This window comes from Nanorana parkeri, unplaced genomic scaffold, assembly GCF_000935625.1.
Source record: "Nanorana parkeri isolate BGI_ZX_2015 unplaced genomic scaffold, ASM93562v1 scaffold1488, whole genome shotgun sequence".
NCBI classification, from domain to species: domain Eukaryota; kingdom Metazoa; phylum Chordata; class Amphibia; order Anura; family Dicroglossidae; genus Nanorana; species Nanorana parkeri.
Genome location: NW_017307756.1, coordinates 4,042 through 11,431, shown reverse-complemented (window position 1 = coordinate 11,431; position 7,390 = coordinate 4,042). Strand labels below are relative to the sequence as shown.

The 7,390-nt window shown below is 41.0% G+C and overlaps 1 long non-coding RNA gene across 1 annotated transcript; it reads left to right on the top strand.

Moving 5' to 3' along the window:
• Positions 1 to 2,974: 2,974 nt before the first annotated feature.
• On the top strand, positions 2,975 to 6,040 carry LOC108798494. Its single transcript, XR_001941954.1, has 2 exons — positions 2,975 to 3,060; positions 5,945 to 6,040. It is a non-coding gene; the product is annotated as an uncharacterized LOC108798494 (long non-coding RNA).
• Positions 6,041 to 7,390: the final 1,350 nt, after the last annotated feature.

The following is a 7,390-nucleotide window of genomic DNA, read 5'->3' as shown; positions in this document are numbered from 1 at the left end:
ACTGTTTTGACAAGTGTGTCTGGGAAACTTCTCCCCACTACCTTATAAGCCCCTTTAACTAATCACTAGGTTTAATTTTTAAAAAAATCTAAAAGCCCCCTTAACCTGAGATTGGGGTCATGTGACACTCTGGATCCAGAGACTTCATTCTTCCGCAGTGTAGAAGGGTACATCTTCGGATGCCCATGCCGCTGACTGGATACTGTGGACACTTTCCATTGACTGTCCAGCAGTGGGGACCTCACGGGCTCCAGGAGACTCTAGAGATGTGATGTCAGATTGAGGGGTGGCAACAAGACTGATGCAGCAGCTGGCACATATTACAGCAGTGGACCACTGGTCTTCACTCACAGAAGATGCACCATAGAGGTTCATGTGAGTAAAAAGCTTGTAGACTGTAAGCTCAAACAAGCAGGGTCCTTCTAATTCTATTGTGTGGTATTGTAATTGTACTGTCTCCCAATAAGTTGTAAAGCGCTGTGCAAACTGTTGGCAGTATATAAATCCTGTATAACAATAATACTAAAAATAAAAATGCATTTTGAAGGCTTTTATTTCTAAATTATAAAGGGAAGGAGTGAGTTTATCAATTTTGTTGTCCTTCCTAAATACCTCACTGGTAACAAGAACTGTGCCAACCCATCTCTCCCCCACCCCCTCTCCTCCCAAAAATGTAAACCCATTGTGGCCGGTTTACTAAAGAAGTGTAGCATTTTCACTTTGAAAAATGTTCATATAGCTTTGTGATTGTGGTGAAGCTGTGCTGACTTCTATTATCCAATCATGTGAATGCATAAATTCAGTTTTATTTCCTTGCAGGTGATTGGATATTCTTTTCACCACATTTTTCTTTGTATAGTGAATATTCACTTTACAGATTGAACATGCTCCATAGTAAATCAGCCACATTGTGCACACCAGGCACTAGGATACTGCCTCAGTACGCTGTTTCCTTTCCATGGCATAAGGGACAAACTGCCATACCATCACATAAAAAAAGATCTTAAAATTTGGAATGTCTAGTTTTCCAGATCTGCTGATTTGTTTCCCTGGTGAAAAGGGCATTTAGTTAGACAAAGAGATTGAGACCTGACACACTCCATACAGTATTATGACCTTGTTTAAGAGGTGCTGAAGTGAGGCTGATAAATGATGGCACTGTTCCTCACATTCCAGACCCTATCAGGCTTGCATTCCAACATTGCTCTGGTATGAGCTTTTTTTAGCTATCAATTATAAATAAAACGTTTCAGAGCCACGAGCCAATGAGAATTATGCTAGCCATATACGTTTTGTTTTCTCTCATTCAGCTTGAAAATTAATAGGTTTTGCCATCTACGCCGGAATCTTCAGTGTCTGTCAGAGAACCAAGAAACCAGACAGAAACTTAAAGTGCAGGTTTAAAAAATAAAATTAGTTTATTGAAAACAAGAATAAAGATAAGCAGTTAGGGAAGTTAGAAGTTAGGGAACACAGAGAGCAAAATGAATGGAAACATAAGCCGAAGTCAGGAACTAGGAGATCAGTCAGCCAGAGCCAGGGTCATACATGGAGAACAGGAACAACTGCACAGCACTTGGTAGATCAGAAAACACACAAGGGCGCAGACTTAATAGACAAGCTCATGGTTAAATAGTGAACTGATGTTCCACAATCACTCTGAGACAGGAATTTGTCAAGGGTTTTGTCAGTAGTTGCAGAATGATGATTTTAACAGGTTTGGTCATAAGAAAGCGCCAAAGAGGAACAGACACACTGCAAACAAGCCATGCTGCAAGCAACTGGACAAGGAAGTATAAGAAACCCTGACAATCACACAGTAGCTAGATATTATTTGCTGACTTGTAACTTAAAGTGTATGTAAACCCAAATACTAACATTGTGTTAGTAGTTCCCTTTTTGCCTTGTCAATGCAGTTGTGCATGGTTGAGTAAATATTTCATAAATACTGGTTGATCCTGCCACTTTGTCTTTTTGAGGCTTTTTGTAAATAGGGAGACCACCAGCTCCTAATTCAGCAGGATGGTGGTCTCCCTGTGCTTTCATCCAATCTATCGCAGTCAATGGCCCTTGCTGGTTGATTGATAGGTGCTTTCATCATTTCAAAGCTCCGACAGGGACTTCCTGTATATGTAACTGCCCTTTTTGCTTGACAGCTTGGCCTGTCACATGTAGGGTGAATTAACAAATCTACTGGCAGGATTAGCAGGTAATAAAACTAATATTTTTTAAGGGTGGGGGGACCCACCCTTAAACACTGTTGTGTTAAAGGAGTTCTAAAGTCCCAGCATATGCTATCCTGTAATAACATCAGCATTGTGATAGGAATACATAATATAGTTGTTTTTCATAATGCAATTAAAGCTTGCTTGAAAAAATCGCTTCAATGTAGTGAGCGCTGCCTTCCGTCTGCCCATCACTTTCAACAACTTGGATTCCCGGCGTGCTTTGCATCTCTTTCCCTGCTGAGTGAAATTCTCTCAGGGCATTGAGGAAGTTCAGCCTATGGGCATCTTCAATAAGTTAGTTTACAAACGTTAGATGCTTATGATTATTAGGCGTGGGATAGAATAAATATGTATAGAAATACACTTTTTTTGTCTTTGACCATAGATACTCTTCGATGCTAGTGACAGTCTGCATCATATATGTCTTTTTTTTGCCATACCTTTCTGAGAACAGTATCAAAAAGGTTGTTGATGATGATGATATAAATAACATTTACATAACCGTTTAAGAGTATGCACACTACATTGGGCATCATTCTCTCACACGTACTTTAGCTGATCACGTGTTCTTTTACAAAAGTATTACAAATAAAATATTATAGAGCTGCTAAAAATAGCTTTTTAATTAGTAATTCATCAAATAGCTCCTTCCTTGGGGAAGTGTGGGAGTGTCGTTTCTGATGATGTGTCTTGTAGCCACACCTTTCATTCGTTCATAAAGCTACACATTACCTTCCGCTGTCATCTTCCCAACGACTTGTCTTCTGTTTGTGTGCTACTCTTCTCTGTATGAATTATGCATCACGGCTCCAATTCACGATCCTCTCCAATGGTAAGAGAACTGTTCCTTATGCAAGAAAAAGGATCTACTTTACTATATGTATAGGGAAATTCTGTATTTACTTCTTAAAATATAGCTGAAGCCAACATGTTTTTTGGTTATGGATAGATTATGAAGGATTAGAACCTCTGCTATGTTTTTATTGCTGTCAGCTCACTGTCTCTGTTTTCCTGATGACCATTCCCAGCAGGACAGTAAGTGTAAAAATGAAATGGTAATTCCAGTTTCTCACCAAATGTGAGAAAATGAAATTACCCTGACAAATCAGTCCCTTCTCCCCTGCTGGTCATACCGGTGAGTGATCTGCAATTGACCAATGGGAAACGCTTCTTGCTAAGAAAGGTTTCTCACTGGTCAACGTGGTCAGTTGACCGACTACAGTGGGGGGACAGCAGATCACGCGAAGGTATGACCAGCGGGGTGGGGTGGAGGCATATTTGTTGGGGTAACTTAATTTTCTCCCATTTGGTGAGCAACTGGAATTACCATTTAAGGCTGCCGCTAGAATAGAGAAGTCTTCCAATGGGAACACATGTTCTGGTGACAACTGTCAAGGTGGGGATCCCCCTATTTAATAGAGATTTCCTTTCATTTCCTTCTGTGTCTCCAGGACAGGAAGTGAAGGAAATCCTCCCAATGGGAAACAAACCATACCAAACAGTGGCTTTAATCGTCCAACTCTATCCAAGTTTTGGCTTTAGACGTGCAGTACTTTAATGCAACATTACTGCTGAGCTGCAATGGTACTTTGATTCATAATTTCACTGACACCATCAGTGGCAGCAGCAGACAAATTGAAGGTGACAACATCTTCTTCTTGCTCTTTTGCTGCTGTTTTTGTCAGCTGCTTTGCAGAGCACTTTGAAAATAATTGAATTTCTATTACAGGGAACACCTGAACAGCGACTCAGCGTAGACTTCTTAGAAAATCAAATGAGTCAATCACAGAAGCAGGAAATGACATTTCTGGGAGGCATTCTGTGCACAGATGATCTACAGAATGCCTCCAGGTTGCCATTTTGCAGTGAGGTTTTTTTCGCATTTCTAGAAAATTACAGCAGCTGCAAACTAAAATGGAATGGTCAATAAATTACAAAATGGCTTATATAGCAATTTTATTATGCCATATAATTATATTTTAACTAAACTGCAGTTTTACTTAAAGGAGAAGTATGAGGTGAGTGCTTTTCACTCACCTCATAGTACTAGCCGACCTTTGACAATGAGACAGGTCGGCTTAGTAGATCGGGAAGGAACACATACCGGCGTTCGCTCACTTCTCCATCCTGTCACGGCTCTCTGCCGTGACAGAGGAGGGGCTGGATTCCCCCCTCCGATCCGCCAGCGCTGACTGGCGGAATGGACGGGGGAGGGGTGGGTACAGCTGGCTCTGCCTCTAGATAGGCAGAGCCAGCTGTCACTCACGCTGCTGGGCGGATCCAGACATAATTGTCGGGATCCGTTTCAGCTGCGGCGTCTCAGTATACCGCGAGCTGTAGCTCACGATATACTGAGCTTAGGGTGACGGGAGGACGCTAGTTTGTGTCCTCCCGTTACCCTAAGGAGAACTATGGGGAAAAGCCCTGACCCCATAGTTCTCCTTTAAGTCCTCATTCACACTAGAAAAGGTTGGCACGTACAGCTCCGTGCTGCGTGCATGGCCTTATCGGGCAGCTCCCGGGAATGAGGGAGCTACCCGACACGGAGCTGCCTCACACGCAGCACCTGTCCTTCCCAGGGAGCTGCCAGATACGGCCATGCACGTAGCACGGAGCTGTTCGTGCCGGCCTTTTCTAGTGTGAATGAGGGCTTAAGGTAAAGGAGTTCTTATTTATTTTTATTGTAGCATTTTATTATATTATATATTATTGTTACTGTAGCACACCTCTAATGTTCTGTCTTCATTATACTTTATTAGCAATTACATGATTGCACCATTCTCTGTCAGGCTTATCCCAGTTTAAAGTCACAGCTCAGTTCTAGGCAGAGATAGTGGATCACTCTGTGATTTCACTATAGCTCTTGGGAGCCAAGCAGCGAGCCCATAGATGTAGTTTTCAAAATTTTGAAGGCTCAAGCCTTCTGCTCAGCGGTGCTATCATAACAATGTCCATATTATAAACTCTAGAACTTCAGTTGGAGGAATGGGGCATCATAGCAGGTGTCAGAGTAGGTGTTTGACTTGATAACTTGAGCACAGAGATTTCTGAAGTTATTTACACACATAATAAGCTGGCAGATGATTCAGCTCTGAAGAATCTACCAAACCTTAAATGTCAGTTTTGGTTGGACAAACCCTTTGGGCTGGCATCATAGCTTTGGCCTAATACATGGTTACATAGTTAGTCAGGTTGAAAAAAGACACAATCCATCAAGTTCAACCTATAGAGATAAGAAGAAGAAAAAAAAAAAAGGAGGAAGAAAAGCCTAAACAGAACGCTATGCAGACAATTACCCACTATTAATCACATTACTGCCTTGCAGTGCAATTCATTTTAATGGCACCCCAACACACTAAAGCAAGGCATAGTAACTCACTGGCATGCACTGAAATGTGTTGATAAATTAAGTTGATAAAAATGGTACAGGCCTGTTCTGGGGGGTTGGAGGCCCATTTAAAGGAAAGGGCTGCCTGCCTCAACACAACTCACAGATGTTACTGGGGCCATACATAATTATAATGTATACAACCTAGTCTGAAGCTCAAATACATGAAGGAAAAATCTTCATCAGTGTATACATGTTCCACCAAGACCAACAGGCTATAAATATAGTACCCACTCAAACAATGCAAAGATGAATATTTTGATTGGGGAAATTATTAGTATAGTATAATATTCAATACTATTATGCCTTATCGTGTGATTTTCTGCAGGTCCATGTGGTCTTTCTAATACTGGCTTCTGGCTTCTTAATAATGTTATGTGATGCAGCATGTAGTGGAATGGAGCCAAGACGATTAAGAAGTGGCGAAAAACTCACTGGTAAGGATCTCTTTTTTTCAATATAAAAGGAGTAGGCAACCTTGGCACTCCAGCTGCCACGGAACCACAAGTCCCATGAGGCATTGCATGACTCTGCCAGCCACAGGCATCACTTCCAGAGGCAAAATAATGATGGTAATTGTAGTTGCTCCACAGCGGAAGTGCCCAGGTTGCCTACCCCTGCAATAGAACAAGGTTCCTCACAATGTGATAAATGACACTAGTATGAATGAGTGGAGTGATTTTGAGGGTTTAGGTGAAAAATGACTAATTTCACAACATCAAAATTTCGCTGAAGCAGTGAAACCCTCCATTTCAATTATTGAGCTGATTAGGCAAAAAAATTGAGTTACATTATTTACATTTTTTGTGTACTCTCACTCTTTTTACATTTTTTTCTGCCAAAGAATGAAAGGCCATTCTTTGTCAGAAGAACAGGTTTAGGACATGTCTGTGAAGGTTCTCATTCATCCAGGTCATGGTATATCTGTAAAGAAAATGAGTCAAGGCAACTGGACTTGCTGTATTTTTCTTGAAGACGTTTCACTGGTCATCCAACCAGCTTTCTCAATTCAGAATGACAAAAAAGTATAAGCTTGAATAGAGGTGGGGGGTGAGATATCTATTGTCTTCCACATACAATGCTGTTTTAACACCTCTCTCTGGGCAGGTTAATAAGACCTCCTAGACTCTAATTATGCAAATGCAATCAACATCTGGTTGTGACTAACAGATTATGTGGAATGGAGCAACATTCAGCATATTTATTCCCAGAGAATTTTTGTACAAGTCATTCTGAATTGAGAAAGCTGGTCGGATGTCAAGTGAAAAGCCTTCAGGAAAAATACTGCAAGTCCAGTTGCCTTGACTTAGTTTTTCACAGATGGGTTTAGGATAGTTGTTGGTAACCCTTAGGAGACATTTGAAAACCCACTGCATCCGTCTTAACCCCCTGAATGTCATTCTTACCATTGACTCTGATGCATAAGTAGCAAAACAAAATGTTACCAATCTGGAACTTGATTTTCACTGACGTTTAGACAAATGAAAACTCATAAGTCATTAATCTCTAGATAGCAGGATACATTTTACACACAAAGGGACCATTATTTGACACTGGTACACTGCAAATGTGCCAAGAAGAAGCAGCACTGGATAATACACAAATAGCTGCCAATTGTGCAAACAAAGCATCAGTAACAAACAGACCCCTGATATTCCCCTTTTAAAACAGAAAAAAGAGATTGAGAACACAGAGTCCTCAATCTCTTTTTCTGCCGCCCCTGTTATAAATGATCAGGAATCCTCTATACTGAGTGTTCCTGTTCATTCATAAC